The sequence below is a fragment of the Coregonus clupeaformis genome, chromosome 12 (assembly GCF_020615455.1).
Source record: "Coregonus clupeaformis isolate EN_2021a chromosome 12, ASM2061545v1, whole genome shotgun sequence".
NCBI lineage: Eukaryota > Metazoa > Chordata > Actinopteri > Salmoniformes > Salmonidae > Coregonus > Coregonus clupeaformis.
In genome coordinates, this window is record NC_059203.1 from 42,505,235 (window position 1) to 42,522,414 (window position 17,180).

At 42.3% G+C, this 17,180-nt stretch overlaps 1 protein-coding gene across 2 annotated transcripts in view; it reads left to right on the top strand.

Moving 5' to 3' along the window:
• Nucleotides 1–494: 494 nt before the first annotated feature.
• Nucleotides 495–17,180, top strand: part of LOC121578243 (protein NDRG3) — a 54,752-nt gene continuing 38,066 nt past the window's right edge. For both annotated transcript variants that reach the window (XM_041892454.2, XM_041892455.2), the window contains exon 1: nucleotides 495–683. The gene's annotated coding sequence lies outside the window, so the exon portion shown is untranslated. The remainder of the gene's footprint in view (nucleotides 684–17,180) is intronic.

Below are 17,180 nucleotides of genomic sequence, written 5' to 3' on the forward strand. Positions count from 1 at the left end.
CATGGTTTTGAAATAATCAATAGTGCTTTTTTGGCCACACATTTTTCTACACAATTAAGCACAAATCCAGAAAAAAAATTTGCTTGCCTAGTAGGCTATAAGGTATCTTTGTTATCTATCCCTTTCTCAATGCATGTTTATTTTTCTCCCTCATGGCATGAGCACTTAAAGGAAAACAGTCCAGCTGATCCCTACATTTTTACAGCTGGTCTGGAAATGGCCTACAACTTCAAAACAAGTCCGAGGTTTAGATCAAATCGAGTTTGATTTAACATGTTGCAGCACAGCATGTTTGTATTCTTATACAATCAGTTGAGGAATTAAAATAGAAACTAAATTCTAAGCGCATTATCTCCGAGAAATGGGTAAATTCAGTGATGGGACTGATAGTGTACACTGTACAGTATTCAGACAGCATCTTCTCAGTTAAACCTCTTGGGGGCGTTCAAATTAATTTGTACTGCCTCCTCGTAGGCTATTGGCTGGCTGCTTCGTTCGCTTCGCTTGTCCTGGGTGTCTAGGACGCAATGTGTAGTTCCGCCCTGAGAGAGACATCGAAATACTCGTTGAAATAGGAAAGCAACCAGGCAAAGAACGAGAACGTGCAGTTTACAACACCGGTATTTCACCAAAAGCCCAGAGGATTTGACGCAGATCGAACGGATACATATTCAATCCAAGTGGTATGTGTAGATCTATACATTTTCTAATACTGCTATGCCAAATGCAGATGTGGCCATTGGTGTGGATAATCCACCAGCTCGCGGTGTATTCTTGATATAACGTTCCATATCCATCTTCCAGACAGTTCTAATGTAGGCCTAGGTGAGATCTGTGAGTAGCCTAAATTATACGTCAGAATTGTATCCAATGTAGCCTGTCATCCACGATTCTGCGCGCTTTGAAACAAATGTAACAAGATGAGGATAACTTGATAAAAGTGTCAAATGGTGCATGCGTAACTGTATTGCTACTTTATGACTCAACTAGCCTATTCACTTTAATTGTTGCCTCCAACACGATTTGCTGCTGCAACAGTAGCCTCTGTTGGATATCATTTCCTGTTGAATAACTTACTTTTGAGTCACAGGTTAGGCACTTCATACTGTATGTCAATGGCCCGCCCATATCTATAATGTCTCAACATCGAACGATTAGGAAGGCTACTGTATGCAGTTGTTGAATATTTTGTCACGATCCTCGAGATAGAGCAATAGAAAAACTGCCTGCCCTGTTCGACTCATGTCTAGAACCGTTCATTGTAACATCAACGTTACAAATTATGTTCTCACTCGTAGCCTATTGAATTATATGGTTGCTTAATTAAATAGACAAGACTTGGCAAGCCCACGCTGTAACGCTGATGTAGTTGGCAACCAGTGGCGTGGAGAGATTAGGCTACATATCATTCTTCTGGCACCACATGACATTGTCAGCAGTCACCTGGATAGGGTCTATGAGACCAGGCTGGGATAGGTGAAGGTCACACAGGTGTAGCTGTAGGTCATTGGATTCAGGGGTGTCATCATTAGTCCAAACCAGGGGTTTCAAACTCATTCCTTGGATGGCCTGGTGTCTGCTGTTTATATATTTTTTCTTTCTTTTCAATTAAGTTGCATTTTGCAAAATAAACGAGAGTTTCTATTGGACAAATTTCAGGTAGGTCCCTCCCTGTTTTATTCTATTTGCTTCGTTTGGTTCTGTTTGGTTGCTAGTGAATACACCCCAGGTGTGACCTCACAGCAGGTGTTTGAATTCAGTTGGTGTGAGGGAGGGACTATTACCCAAATGACCTCAACAATGCCACATAATCACCAAGGCGGGCATAGAGTTTACACAATAAATAGTGACATTGTTTCCAGTTGTTGTCATTCACAACAGTGCTCCCATTTGGTCCATTTATTATGGTCTAATGAGGCTTTAGTATGTGACCGAAAGACACACCAAAATTATACTTTAGACCAGGGATCATCAACTAAATTCCACCGCAGGCCAATTTATTATTGAAATTATTTTAATTGTAAATGTTTTTAAGCGGATGATCGTGATCACATCTCTCTTTGTTATGCGTCGGAATACTTGGGGCAGATTACCAAAATTAAAATCACTTGGAGCTGATTTCATGTTGTTTTTACAGTCTTTTATGTCCAGCAATGAAAATAAAATAATAATAATAATAATAATAATATTCTGCTCAGAAAACTTGGGGGCCAAATAAAACTTTGGCCCGCGGGCCGCCAGTTTGGGAACCCTGCTTTAGATGTTGTTGTTATCATAATAGCCTTAGCCTTCTATTGGGAGGGAGTTGCAGACCACCATGGTTAATTATCACGGTAGAAAGTGATGCCTAACAGGTGACTGCTGACAGTGTCATGTGGTGCCAGAAGAATGATATGTAGTGTAATCTCTCCACGCCATTCACATCCCACCGTTCTTTCTCCAACAAAGCCGATGTGTGTGCAACTTTGGGGCAAGACAGACGGGGTTGGCTTTCAATCAAAACAACTCATGGCTTTTAGCCTTTGTTGCATACGCATCAATATCGTGCGCGTGATGTCGTCAACTTAGCCGTCTTTACGTCCATCTACCAAAGGAGTATTCAAATTTGTACTCAGGATGCCACATCCCACGTCCTTTCTTCATTCTACATTAGTTACAGAGGCACAAAGATTATACCCCCAAGACATGCTAACCTCTCACCATTACCAATAATAGGGGAGGTTAGCATTTATTTGGATGGGGGGGGGGGTGATATTTATACCTTGAACTTTATCACTCATCAGTATTCACGATTAATTCAGGATTATCCGTAATCATGATAGCATCCACATTCATGTCGAAGTGTTAAGAAACATATTCAATTCTTTCTTACAATAAAAGTGACAATTTGTTAACAGAACTCCCCCGGCCAGAAGATACCATTGTCAATAGGCGCTAAAGCAGTTCAAATCAAATCAAATCAAATTTTATTGGTCACATGCGCCGAATACAACAGGTGCAGACATTACAGTGAAATGCTTACTTACAGCCCTTAACCAACAGTGCATTTATTTTAAACAAAAAAAGTAGGAATAAAACAACAACAAAAAAGTGTTGAGAAAAAAAGAGCAGAAGTAAAATAAAGTGACATAAAGTGACAGTAGGGAGGCTATATATACAGTAAATAAAGTGACAGTAGGGAGGCTATATATACAGGGGGGTACCGTTGCATAGTCAATGTGCGGGGGCACCGGCTAGTTGAGGTAGTTGAGGTAATATGTACAGTTAGCATCTATGAATGGGTTAGTCCAGACTCAGACTGTTTTAACACTCTTGGTTTGACCACCAGATGTCATTTTTTGTTAAAATGACACAATACATTATTCACCATTAATTTATATTGGGCAGAACATAATCTAAACACAACCAAAACAAACTGCAAATGCTCCCAACAAGTTTGTAGAGTCACAAGCTTGATGTAGTCATTGCCTGCTAGGAATATGGTACCAAATACTACACTTTTGACTACTTTAATACACATACAGTATAAGTGAATTTGTCCAAATACTTATGACACCTTCAAATGGGGGGACTAGATAAATAGAGCCCTTTCATTTCTTAACAGTATTCAGACCCCTTGACCGTTTCTACATTTTGTTACGTTACATACAGCCTTATTCTAAAATTGATTAAATGAATTTTTTTCTTCATCAATCTACACACAATACCCTATAATGACAACAGAAATACCTTATTTACATCAGTATTCAGACCCTTTGCTATGAGACTCAACTGAGCTCAGGTGTATCCTGTTTCCATTGATCATCCTTGAGATGTTTCTACAACTTGAATGGTGTCCACCTGTGGCAAATTAAATTGATTGGACATGATTTGGAAAGGCACATACCTGCCTATATAAGGTCCCACAGTTGACAGTGTATGTCAGAGCAGAAACCAAGACATGCGAAGGAATTGTCTGTAGAGCTCCGAGACAGGATTGTGTCGAGGCACAGATCTGGGGAAGGGTACCAAAACATTTCTGCAGCATTGAAGGTCCCCAAGAACACAGTGGCCTCCATCATTCCTAAATGGAAGAAGTTTGGAACCACCAAGACTCTTCCTAGAGCTGGCTGGCTGCCCGGCCAAACTGAGCAATAGGGGGAGAAGGGTCTTGGTCAGGGAGGTGACCAAGAACCTGATGGTCACTCTGACAGAGCTCAAGAGTTCCTCTGTGGAGATGTGAGAACCTTCCAGAAGGACAACCATCTCTGCAGCACTCCACCAATCAGGCCTTTATGGTAGTGGACAGATGGAAGCCACTTCTCAGTAAAAGGCACATGACAGCCCGCTTGGAGTTTGCCAAAAGGCACCTAAAGGACTCTCGGACCATGAGAAACAAAATTCTCTGGTCTGATGAAACCAAGATAGAACTCTTTGGCTTGAACGCCAAGCGTCACCTCTGGAAGAAACCTGGCACCATCCCTACGGTGAAGCATGGGGGTGGAAGCATCGTGCTGTGCTGATGTTTTTCAGCGGCAGGGACTGGGAGACTAGTCAGGATTGAGGGAAAGTACAGAGATATTCTTGATGAAAACCTGTTCCAGAGCACTCAGGACCTCAGAAGGTTCACCTTCCAACAGGACAACGACCCTAAGCACACAGCCAAGACAACGCAGCTTGTAGCGTCATACCCAAGAAGACTCAAGGATGTAATCGCTGCCAAAGGTGCTTCAACAAAGTACTGAGTAAAAGAGTCTGAATACTTATGTAAATGTGCTATTTCAGTTTTGTATTTGTAATACATTTGCTTTGTCATCATCTCCCGAGTGGTGCAGTGGTCTAAGGCACTGCATCGCAGTGCTAGCTGTGCCACTAGAGATCCTGGTTCGACCCATGGGGCAGCGCACAATTGGCCCAGCGTCGTCCAGGGTAGGGGAGGGAATGGCCGGCAGGGATGTAGCTCAGTTGGTAGAGCATGGCGTTTGCAACGCCAGGGTTGTGGGTTCGATTCCCACGGGGGGCCAGTATGAAAAAATAAAAAATAAATGACGTAAATGTAAATGTAATTATGGGGTTATGTGTGAAAAAAACTATGTAATCAATTTTAGAGCAAGGCTGTAACGTAACAAAATGTGGAAAAAGTCAAGGGGTCTGAATACTTTCCGAATGCACTGTATGTATGAAAATACCCTCAAATAAATGGTGACATTTTGTACAGTCTGGAGTATAGAATGCTGCAGTCATACAAAATGCTGGAGTATAGAGCCAAATTAAAAGTTTTAGCTTCACTGTCCAAATAAGTACATGGGGGTGTGTAGTACACTTGAGACTGTGTTGTACCTGGAGTTACAATTAAAAACACACACACACACACACACACACACACACACACACACACACACACACACACACACACACACACACACACACACACACACACACACACACACACACACAGATTCCTGTACCCCATTCCCATAAGTGAGGAGTCTGGTGATGGAGAGATGTGAGACTTGTAACGGAGTTGGAGAGATGAATGTCAGGGAATACTGGCCACAGGGGATATGAGCGATTTAATTAAGCTGCGCTTCCAGTCAGCCAGTCTGTTGGGTTCCCTCTATCACCTCAGCTTCCCTGTCTGTCTGTCATGGCAGGAGTGCAAAACAATTCCCTGGGAACCATGGCAAGGAGAGAAGTAATGCGTCTTGAAGTTTTCACACCTCCATGTTTCCTCCACATCCATGTCTCACCCTCGGGCTGCTAAAATTCCTATCCATTAGTCTCATATTAAGTGTACGGTTCTAGTAGTGACGTCTTCTAGCCTAGAGTATCAGACAACTTCGCTGTTTGTGGTTATTTTCTCACTCACTGGTTAGTATAGTTATGTGCTACGTCTCTCTATACCCATATCACTATTTTTGGTTTTTGTATGGTACAGATTCACGTATTTGCCCTCAAGCAAAGTGATGGGTCTTTAGTTGCTGTAGTTGAACTGTGTGGATGTAATTTAAGCTTTGCAAGTCCCAGCAATCCTTAGCAGTACCTGCTTTGCACAGCAGGTTCTTTTAAGTGGACCTATCAGAGGAAAGAGCTGATGCACTGGCATCTGTCCTGGGGCGGTGCCTATAGTTCTTGTAAAGGGGATTTTCAGGTGAACAAAAGAGAAGAGCAGTCGCGGACATAGTCAATCATAAATCATTTCGATTTATTTACAAGTTGCAACAGGGATACCCCTCCAGCACAGAAGCAGAGAAAATCTCTAACTTGGCCTTCGCCGAGAAGGCCCTTATATTCTAATTACACAGAACCAGGAAGTAAATTTCAACTTTGTCAGCTGCTACAGAATCACACAGTGTTCCACAGAACAATCAGTGTCCTTGGTACTTGGACCTCCAGTCTGGCGCCAATCCCTATCAACAGATATGAGTTTACCATACAGCATCGAGTCTAGTGACCATCAACCAGTGACACAAATGAGTGTCACAAATAGAACACTTGAAATAATGTGAATTACATAAAGGGAAAACATATAAATATGCTAATCATTGTGTTAATGACTCTTAACTGAATATGAACTTGATTAATCTTAAATATTCCCCATTACAGTCCTCCATTTTGGTCATTTGACATGGGCCTCTGTATGCCTATGTAGATATTCCATTAAAAAAATCAGCCGTTTCCAGCTACAATAGCCATTTACAACATTAACAATGTCTACACTGTATTTCTGATCAATTTGATGTTATTTTAATGGACAAAAAATTTGCTTTTCTTTCGAAAACAAGGACATTTCTAATTGACCCCAAACTTTTGAACGGTAGTGTAGGTAGGGGTAAAGTGACTATGCATAGATAATAAACAGCGAGTAGCAGCAGTGTAAAAACAAATGTAAATAGTCCGGGTAGCCATTTGATGAATTGTTCAGCAGTCTTATGGCTTGGGGGTAGAAGCTGTTAAGAAGCCTTTTGGACCTAGACTTGGCGCTCCGGTACCGCTTGCCGTGCGGTAGCAGAAATAATCATTTTTTGGGCCTTCCTCTGACACCGCCTATTATATACAGTGCCAGTGAAACGTTTGGACACACCTACTCATTCAAGGGTTTTTCTTTATTTTTACTATTTTTTACATTGTAGTATAATAGTGAAGACTTCAAAACTATGAAATAACACATGGAATCATGTAGTAACCAAGAAGGTGTTAAACAAATCAAAATATATTTTATATTTGAGATTCTTCAAATAGCCACCCTTTGCCTTGATGACAGCTTTGCACACTCTTGAATTCTAAATACATCACTGACAGTGTCACAAGCAAAGCACCCCCACACCATCACACCTCCTCCTCCATGCTTCACGGTGGGAACCACACATGCGGAGATCATCCATTCATCTACTCTGCGTCTCACAAAGACACGGCGGTTGGAACCAAAAATCTCAAATTTGGACTCATCAGACCGGACAGATTTCCACCGGTCTAATGTCCATTGCTCATGTTTCTTGGCCCAAGCAAGTCTCTTCTTCTTATTGGTGTCCTTTAGAAGTGGTTTCTTTGCAGCAATTCGACCATGAAGGCCTGATTCATGCAGTCTCCTCTGAACAGTTAATGTTGAGATGTGTCTGTTACTTGAACTCTAAGTTCAAGTTCTTGGGCTACAATTTCTGAGGCTGGTAACTCTAATGAACTTATCCTCTGCAGCAGAGGTAACTCTGGGTCTATACACACATATACATACACATACACTACCAGTCAAAAGTTTGGACACACCTACTCATTCCAGGGTTTTTCTTTATTTTTTACTATTTTCTAAATTGTAGAATAATAGTGAAAGAACACATATGGAATCATATAGTAACCAAAACAAGTGTTAAACAAATCAAAATATATTTTATATTTGAGATTCTTCAAATAGCCAGCCTTTGCCTTAATGACAGCTTTGCTCACTCACAATGTAGAAAATAGTAAAAATAAAGAAAAACCCTTGAATGAGTAGGTGTTCTAAAACTTTTGACCAGTAGTGTATGTTTCACAAGTTTGGATAGCACAATAAAATACAGTACAATACAGGAAAGAATAGTACAGTATATTGTACTGTACTATACTCTACCCTACTCTGCTGTATTGTACTGCACTCTACTGTGATGTCCAAACTTGTGAAACATGAGGGGAATGACATTCATATCCATAATTATGCATTTACATTTTAGACATTTAGCAGACGCTCTTATCCAGAGCGACTTACAGTTAGTGAGTGCATACATTTTTTTTCATACTGGCCCCCCTTGGGAATCGAACCCACAACCCTGGCGTTGCAAGCGCCATGCTCTACCAACTGAGCTACACGGGGCCCGTTCAGATCAGGGACCCAATTCGGTTACCAGGTGTAAATCCACTTCACTTACTCTAGTTCAATAACCAAAATATATATTTTTCAAACTCAAGGTGCCGTGTCATAGCTGACACCCCATTCTTTCTGCAGACATCTTTGAATCTTAAAACCTCTATATGTAACTTTTTGGGTGACCCGTCGAAATTCACATAGGAATGTGACTTATACAGTGGGGGAAAAAAGTATTTAGTCAGCCACCAATTGTGCATGTTCTCCCACATAAAAAGATGAGAGAGGCCTGTAATTTTCATCATAGGTACACGTCAACTATGACAGACAAATTAAGAAAACAAAATCCAGAAAATCACATTGTAGGATTTTTTATGAATTTATTTGCAAATTATGGTGGAAAATAAGTATTTGGTCACCTACAAACAAGCAAGATTTCTGGCTCTCACAGACCTGTAACTTCTTCTTTAAGAGGCTCCTCTGTCCTCCACTCGTTACCTGTATTAATGGCACCTGTTTGAACTTGTTATCAGTATAAAATACACCTGTCCACAATCTCAAACAGTCACACTCCAAACTCCACTATGGCGAAAGACCAAAGAGCTGTCAAAGGACACCAGAAACAAAATTGTAGACCTGCACCAGGCTGGGAAGACTGAATATGCAATAGGTAAGCAGCTTGGTTTGAATAAATCAACTGTGGGAGCAATTATTAGGAAATGGAAGACATACAAGACCACTGATAATCTCCCTCGATCTGGGGCTCCACGCAAGATCTCACCCCGTGGGGTCATAATGATCACAAGAACGGTGAGCAAAAATCCCAGAACCACACGGGGGGACCTAGTGAATGACCTGCAGAGAGCTGGGACCAAAGTAACAAAGCCTACCATCAGTAACACACTACGCCGCCAGGGACTCAAATCCTGCAGTGCCAGACGTGTCCCCCTGCTTAAGCCAGTACATGTTCAGGCCCGTCTGAAGTTTGCTAGAGTGCATTTGGATGATCCAGAAGAGGATTGGGAGAATGTCATATGGTCAGATGAAACCAAAATATAACTTTTTGGTAAAAACTCAACTCGTCGTGTTTGGAGGACAAAGAATGCTGAGTTGCATCCAAAGAACACCATACCTACTGTGAAGCATGGGGGTGGAAACATCATGCTTTCGGGCTGTTTTTCTGCAAAGGGACCAGGACGACTGATCCGTGTAAAGGAAAGAATGAATGGGGCCATGTATCGTGACATTTTGAGTGAAAACCTCCTTCCATCAGCAAGGGCATTGAAGATGAAACGTGGCTGGGTCTTTCAGCATGACAATGATCCCAAACACACCGCCCGGGCAACGAAGGAGTGGCTTCGTAAGAAGCATTTCAAGGTCCTGGAGTTGCCTAGCCAGTCTCCAGATCTCAACCCCATAGAAAATCTTTGGAGGGAGTTGAAAGTCCGTGTTGCCCAGCGACAGCCCCAAAACATCACTGCTCTAGAGGAGATCTGCATGGAGGAATGGGCCAAAATACCAGCAACAGTGTGTGAAAACCTTGTGAAGACTTACAGAAAACGTTTGACCTATGTCATTGCCAACAAAGGGTATATAACAAAGTATTGAGAAACTTTTGTTATTGACCAAATACTTATTTTCCACCATAATTTGCAAATAAATTCCTTAAAAATCCTACAATGTGATTTTCTGGATTTTTTTTCCTCATTTTGTCTGTCATAGTTGACGTGTACCTATGATGAATATTACAGGCCTCTCTCATATTTTTAAGTGGGAGAACTTGCACAATTGGTGGCTGACTAAATACTTTTTTCCCCCACTGTAGATCTGTCATTCTCATTGAAAGCAAGTCTAAGACGCAGTAGAGCTGTTCTATGTGCGCTATTTCTATGCTTCCCATTTTAAAGTTTTGTTTTTGTGTCTTTTACTTTCGGTTTTGTACACCAGCTTCAAACAGCTGAAAATACAATATTTTTGGTTATGGAACATATATATTTTACAGCAGTTTATATGGTACAATGATTCTCTACACTATACTGTACTGTCACATAAACTGAATTTAGGCAAACTATTAGAATTTTAGTAACCAGGCAATGGCAGAGTGATTTCTGCATAGTGCATCTTTAATTCGGAGCAGATATTTAAGTTTTTGGAAAATGTGGTCACATAAAAACCTGTGAGATATTTTTCCGTAATTCTGTTAACAAAGTTTGCATCTGCACAGTTCTTCCACTAAATTAGTTTTTGTAAAATTTTCTGTGGAAATTGTTAAAAGCATTCGTTGTGCATAGAGTTGTATGGTTTGTTAAACTTTGAAGTACATGGTATTTGTTTGGCATACATTTTAAGGGGAAAAAACTGAGTCAACGCGTAATTCCTTTAACGTAGAATTGCCCATACTCATAAAATGTTATTTATGTTTATTTTAAAGTGACCCCCCCGGCATACTGTATGTCCCTAAATCAATGTTCTGTTAAACCTCTATTATATTATCCTATTCAACAAACATCAAAGACAAATATACATGACTATAGACTGGTGGGTTGTGACCAACAAAGTCGATGCATGCATAACTTTGGGGCAAGACTTTGTTGTCAACTAACCCGTCTTTACATCCATTGTCACGATCGTCTACGATATATGACCAATGCGCAGCGTTGAAGGTGAACATAATATATATTTATTAAACTGATCACACGATCAAAATAACTGACGAAGACGTGATGTCTCTGGTTACATACACAAACCAAAATGAGAACAAGAAACCACAACACAAAGTGAAAAGACCGATAGTTAAATATGGCTCCCAATCAGAGACAACCAGCTGACACTCGTTGCCTCTGATTGGGAGTCACTCAGGCCAACCTAGATATACAAAACATAGACTTACACACCCTGGCTCAACATAACATAGTCCCCAGAGCCAGGGCGTGACAGTACCCCCCCCCAAAGGCGCGGACTCCGGCCGCGCCAAACAACCACAACAGGGGAGGGACCGGGTGGGCACTCCGCCTCGGCGGCGGATCCGGCCCGGACATGACCCAGGCACGGGTTGTGCTGTACTGACGACGCACACCCCTGGCTTGATGCGTGGAGGAGGAACGGGCCGGACCGGGCTGACGGGCGCACCCTGACTTGGTGCGGGGAGCAGGAATGAGCCGGACCGGGCTGACGACGCGCACCACTGACCTGGTGCGGGGAGCTTGGATGGGCCGGACTGGGCTGGCGACGCGCACCACAGACTTGGTGCGGAGAGCAGGAACGGGCCGGACAGGGCTGACGAAACGCACCATAGACTTGGTGCGGAGAGCAGGCACGGGCCGGACAGGGCTGGCGACGCGCACCACTGACCTGGTGCGGGGAGCTTGGATGGGCCGGACTGGGCTGGCAACGCGCACCACAGACTTGGTGCGGAGAGCAGGAACGGGCCGGACAGGGCTGACGAAACGCACCATAGACTTGGTGCGGAGAGCAGGCACGGGCCGGACAGGGCTGACGACGCACACCACTGGCTTGGTGCGGGGAGCTTGGATGGGCCGGACTGTACTGGGGACACACACCACTGGCCCTACACCGGGATCTGGAACGGGCCGGACCGGACTGGCAACACACACCAGTACCTCTCGCCGTGCCTCTACTTCCTCCATCCCCTCTTCGACCAGTGGCCCCCGTAACCTGGCGGCCTCCTCCGGCAACCCACTGGGCCGCTCTATCGCGGCCTCCTGCTGGTCCGACGTCGTGAGCCCCCCCCTAAAAAATTTCTGGGGTTCTCTCCTCCCCGTGGGCCAGGCCTCCATCATTCTCGCCCACCTCTCGCTCCTCTGTCTCCAACCCTCGTCACTCAGCTCCTCAATGGGCTTGACCCAGTCGAAGCTGCCACGGAGATCTGCCAGCGCTTTCCCTGGCGATGGCTCCTCGACTCGCTGCTTGGTCCAGTTGAGGTGGTTTCTTCTGTCACGTTCGTCTACGATATATGACCAATGCGCAGCGTTGAAGGTGAACATAATATATATTTATTAAACTGATCACACGATCAAAATAACTGACGAAGACGTGATGTCTCTGGTTACATACACAAACCAAAATGAGAACAAGAAACCACAACACAAAGTGAAAAGACCGATAGTTAAATATGGCTCCCAATCAGAGACAACCAGCTGACACTCGTTGCCTCTGATTGGGAGTCACTCAGGCCAACCTAGATATACAAAACATAGACTTACACACCCTGGCTCAACATAACATAGTCCCCAGAGCCAGGGCGTGACATCCATTTACCAAAGGGAGTATTCAACATTATATTCAGGATGCCGTTCACATACCGCCGTCCTTTCTCCATTTTGGAACGTGTTTTAGTAACTTTGATCTACTGTTCCAAAAGTTTAACAAAATTCAGTGGTAATCTTTAGATACCAGGGGAAGACAACCTCTTGGAGAGAAACCACAGAAGTACACACAAATGACTCACCTCCAGGGAGCTGATTCTGAAGCTTTGCTCAGCGAACATGGCTGAAAACCTTAGCATCCCATCCTCATTGCCAAACTGTAAAGAGGATTTTCAGGTGAACAAAAGGGAAGAGCAGTCACAGATATAGTCAATCATAAATAATTTTGGTTTAATTACAAGGTGCAACAGGGAGACATTTTCTCTGTTTCTGTGCTGGAGGTGACTATATCAGCATTCGCTGATATCAGCGACTGCTGTTCTCATTTGTTCACCTGAAAATCCCCTTTACACTTCTCGTTTTCAAAACCTGGGGCTATACTTAAATGGTCAGTCTTACAACATTGCAATAACACTAATAGACTAGTTAGGCCTATACTCCACTACTGTACTCTAGCCTGACACACAACACAGAGGTGATTAGTGTGTCTAGTCTGTGCTGAACCTCTGTACAGTCTCATCATAGTCATATGAAGCTTTGTGGTATCCTGTTCTCACAAAGCCAATCTCTTGGATCACACCTCTGGGAGCTCTCTCTCTTCTTCATCAGTGTCAGCAGTAGCAGCAGCAGGTGGTGACAGAGGGAGAGGGAGCACAGGTGGCCGGCTTGTTGATCCATGAAGATGGATAGAGTCCAACCCGGACCTCTGGATGCCCTGTGCTGTCCTTCACTGCTGCCGGGGTTCATATTCACACTCGCACGCATACAGACATGCACGCACGACACGTACACATGTACACACGTACACACACACACACACACACACACACACCCCTGCTGCAGTGAACTATTAGGAGACACCAGACCACAGATACTTTTCTCAGTCGACATCTGGGTATCTCTACACTGTTGGATATTCTCAACAAGGTGTCTGTGAGTGTGTCCAGTGACTGCATTTTATTGTATTTTTTTTTGACTGATTAAGATCTATGGACTGGTCAGTAATGGATGGATGTAAGGTCCTCATTATTTTTCCTCTTAATGGAAAGACTGCTCTTCTGTTGTGTTCATTTTTTTAAACTTCATATATTTTATTATATACAGTTGAAGTCGGAAGTTTACATACACCTTAGCCAAATACATTTAAATTCAGTTTTTCACAATTCCTGACATTTAATCCTACTAAAACTTAGTCTTAGGTCAGTTAGGATCACCACTTTATTTTAAGAATGTGAAATGTCAGAATAATAGTAGAGAGAATGATTTATTTCAGCTTTTATTTCTTTCATCACATTCCCAGTGGGTCAGAGGTTTACATACACTCAATTAGTATTTGGTAGCATTGCCTTTAAATTGTTTAACTTGGGTCAAACGTTTCGGGTAGCCTTCCACAAGCTTCCCACAATATGTTTGGTGACTTTTGGCCCATTCCTCCTGACAGAGCTGGTGTAACCGAGTCAGGTTTTCAACTGCTTTTTCAGTTCTGCCCACATATTTTCTATACGATTGAGGTCAGGGCTTTGTGATGGCCACTCCAATACCTTGACTTTGTTGTCCTTAAGCCATTTTGCCACAACTTTGGATGTATGCTTGGGGTCATTGGCCATTTGGAAGACCCATTTGCGACCAAGCTTTAACTTCCTGACTGATGTCTTGAGATGTTGCTTCAATATATCCACATCATTTTCTTTCCTCATGATGCCATCTATTTTGTGAAGTGCACCAGTCCCTCATGTAGCAAAGCACCCCCGCAGCATGATGCTGCCACCCCCGTGCTTCACGGTTGCAAGCAACCCCCTTTTTCCTCCAAACATAACGATGGTCATTATGGCCAAACAGTTATATTTTTGTTTCATCAGACCAGAGGACATTTCTCCAAAAAGTAAGATCTTTGTCCCCATGTGCAGTTGCAAACCGTAGTCTGGCTTTTTTATGGCGGTTTTGGAGCAGTGGCTTCTTCCTTGCTGAGCGGCTTTCAGGTTATGTCGATATAGGACTTGTTTTACTGTGGATATAGATACTTTTGTACCTGATTATGTTGTAGCAAATTGTCTTTGTCCTCAGTCAAACACAAAGTATTTCAGAGTTTTTGTAGAATTAAGATAAAATAATGATGTTCAGTTTGAACTTTGTTCAACCCTGGCTCACCCTGGCTTAACCTGGAGATGGATTGTGGACAACATGGCAGGCCCATAATCAATCTCTCAAACATACCCAAGCGTAACCCCTCTGTCCCAACCCGTCACACTATAATTTAATCAGGAAGACGCTCAAGGAGAGACAAAGGGTTCAGTTTGGTTTCAGTCACTGATATGATACAACCGAAGACAGGTCAGATGAGCAGAGAACAAACACATAAACCCAGTGAGAGAAACCAATTACGTTCTTGCCTATCAACAGAGATGTATCATTAACCATGTCTATCCCATAGTCCACTGAAAAATACTCATCATATGGTTAAAATATTTCCTGGCTCTGTTTCACAATTCCCTGAGCTATTTCCTTGCTCTGTTTCAGGCCTCTTCTTTTCATGTTGTGATGAACTATTTAACCATAGATTGTTAGCTTTTCATGATGTAATTAACTATCCTTACTATGCTTAACTGTAAAATCCCCATCATTTCCTCCAGCATCTTCACAAGGTCCTTTTATGTTTTTCTGGGATTGATTTGCACTTTTCGCACCAAAGTACGTTCATCTCTAGGAGACAGAACGCGTCTCCTTCCTGAGCGGTATGATGGCTGCGTGGTCCCATGGTGTTTATACTTGCGTACTATTGTTTGTACAGATGAATGTGGTACCTTCAGGCGTTTGGAAATTGCTCCCAAGGATGAACCAGACTTGTGGAGGTCTATAATCTTTCTTCTGAGGTCTTGTCTGATTTCTTTTGATTTTCTCATGATGTCAAGCAAAGAGGCACTGAGTTTGAAGGTAGGCCTTGAAATACATCCACAGGTACACCTCCAATTGACTCAAATGATGTCAATTAGCCTATCAGAAGCTTCTAAAGCCATGACATCATTTTCTGGAATTTTCTAAGCTGTTTAAAGGCACAGTCAACTTAGTGTATGTAAACTTCTGACCCACTGGAATTGTGATACAGTGAATTATAAGTGAAATAATCTGTCTGTAAACAATTGTTGGAAAAATTACTTGTGTCATGCACAAAGTATATGTCCTAACCGACTTGCCAAAACTATAGTTTGTTAACAAGAAATGTGTGGTGTGGTTGAAAAACAAGTTTTAATGACTCCAACCTAAGTGTATGTAAACTTCCGACTTCAACTGTATATTTTTACTTTTACTTGTTCATAAGTGTTTTATGCATCTGTTATTGTGATACCTTTGCCTGTGTATCTCAGCTTTTGTGGGTTACATCTATAGATTTCTCATGTTCTGTAGCTAAAGCACCATTTGGGAGGCCTTCGCTGATCTGTGCTCCGTTCAACAAAACACTTCAGCGACCGATCAATGATTGTGGTCAGGCTCCTCCCATACATAAATATCCACTACACAGTCAGCCATCTAGTGAAGGAAGTCAAACGATGGAAGGTTAGAGATAGGTAACAGAGTATAAGGATTTTGTCCTTGGATTCTTTTAACAGGCCCAGAAAATGTAATACCCTACCTGTTGTAATGGCAGAGAAGCAAATATGACGCCTGAGTGAATGTAATTCCTCCTAGGGCTGTGTTTCTGTGAGTGCAGTTAAACGGAGAGCGAGGGGAACATGACGAACAAACATCAAACACTCATTTACTGAGTGAATGGCACTCCGTGAGATTGGGCCTGTGCTTAGCAGCAGCTCCCCAGTGAGTTGTGACCCTGCTGTGTGTGGAGTGTATGTAGACCACAGGATAGATCTGGGCATTTCCATCAAAGGACCCATAAGTACCAACATGTGAAGTTCATAGGAGCATGTCAAATTAAAGCTAAGAGTCTATATTTTTTAGAAATTAAAGCATATATACATTTTTCAACCATTTTCCATTCTAAAAATTAGGAATAAGGAATGGCTTTGATTTCTGGTCCAACATGGAAAAGGAGTCTTGGACAACATCTACCAGAAAAAGTCTTAAGGTATCAGAAATACATAAAAAACAATGTTGAAGTAATGACCCCTGCCAACTAATATCAACACTTATATTTACTTTTGGAGATATGATTTGCCTTCTGTATGTTTAAGAAACATTGCCTTGTGCCTTGTAATTCCATTACCAAAAACCCACATCTTTAAGATATTTTCTAATTTCTCTCCCTCATGAGGAGGGAGGATAATGAAAGTTCACAGAAGTGACAAGTAAAGGTAGAACTACCAATTAGTTATAGCAATTTTACTGATATCAAGAATGTTTATTAGTTATTATACTGAACAAAAATAAACGCAACATGTAAAGTGTTGGTCCCCTGTTTCATGAGATGAAATAAAAGATCCCAGAAATTTTCCATATGCACAAATGTGTTTACATCCCTGTTAGTGAAC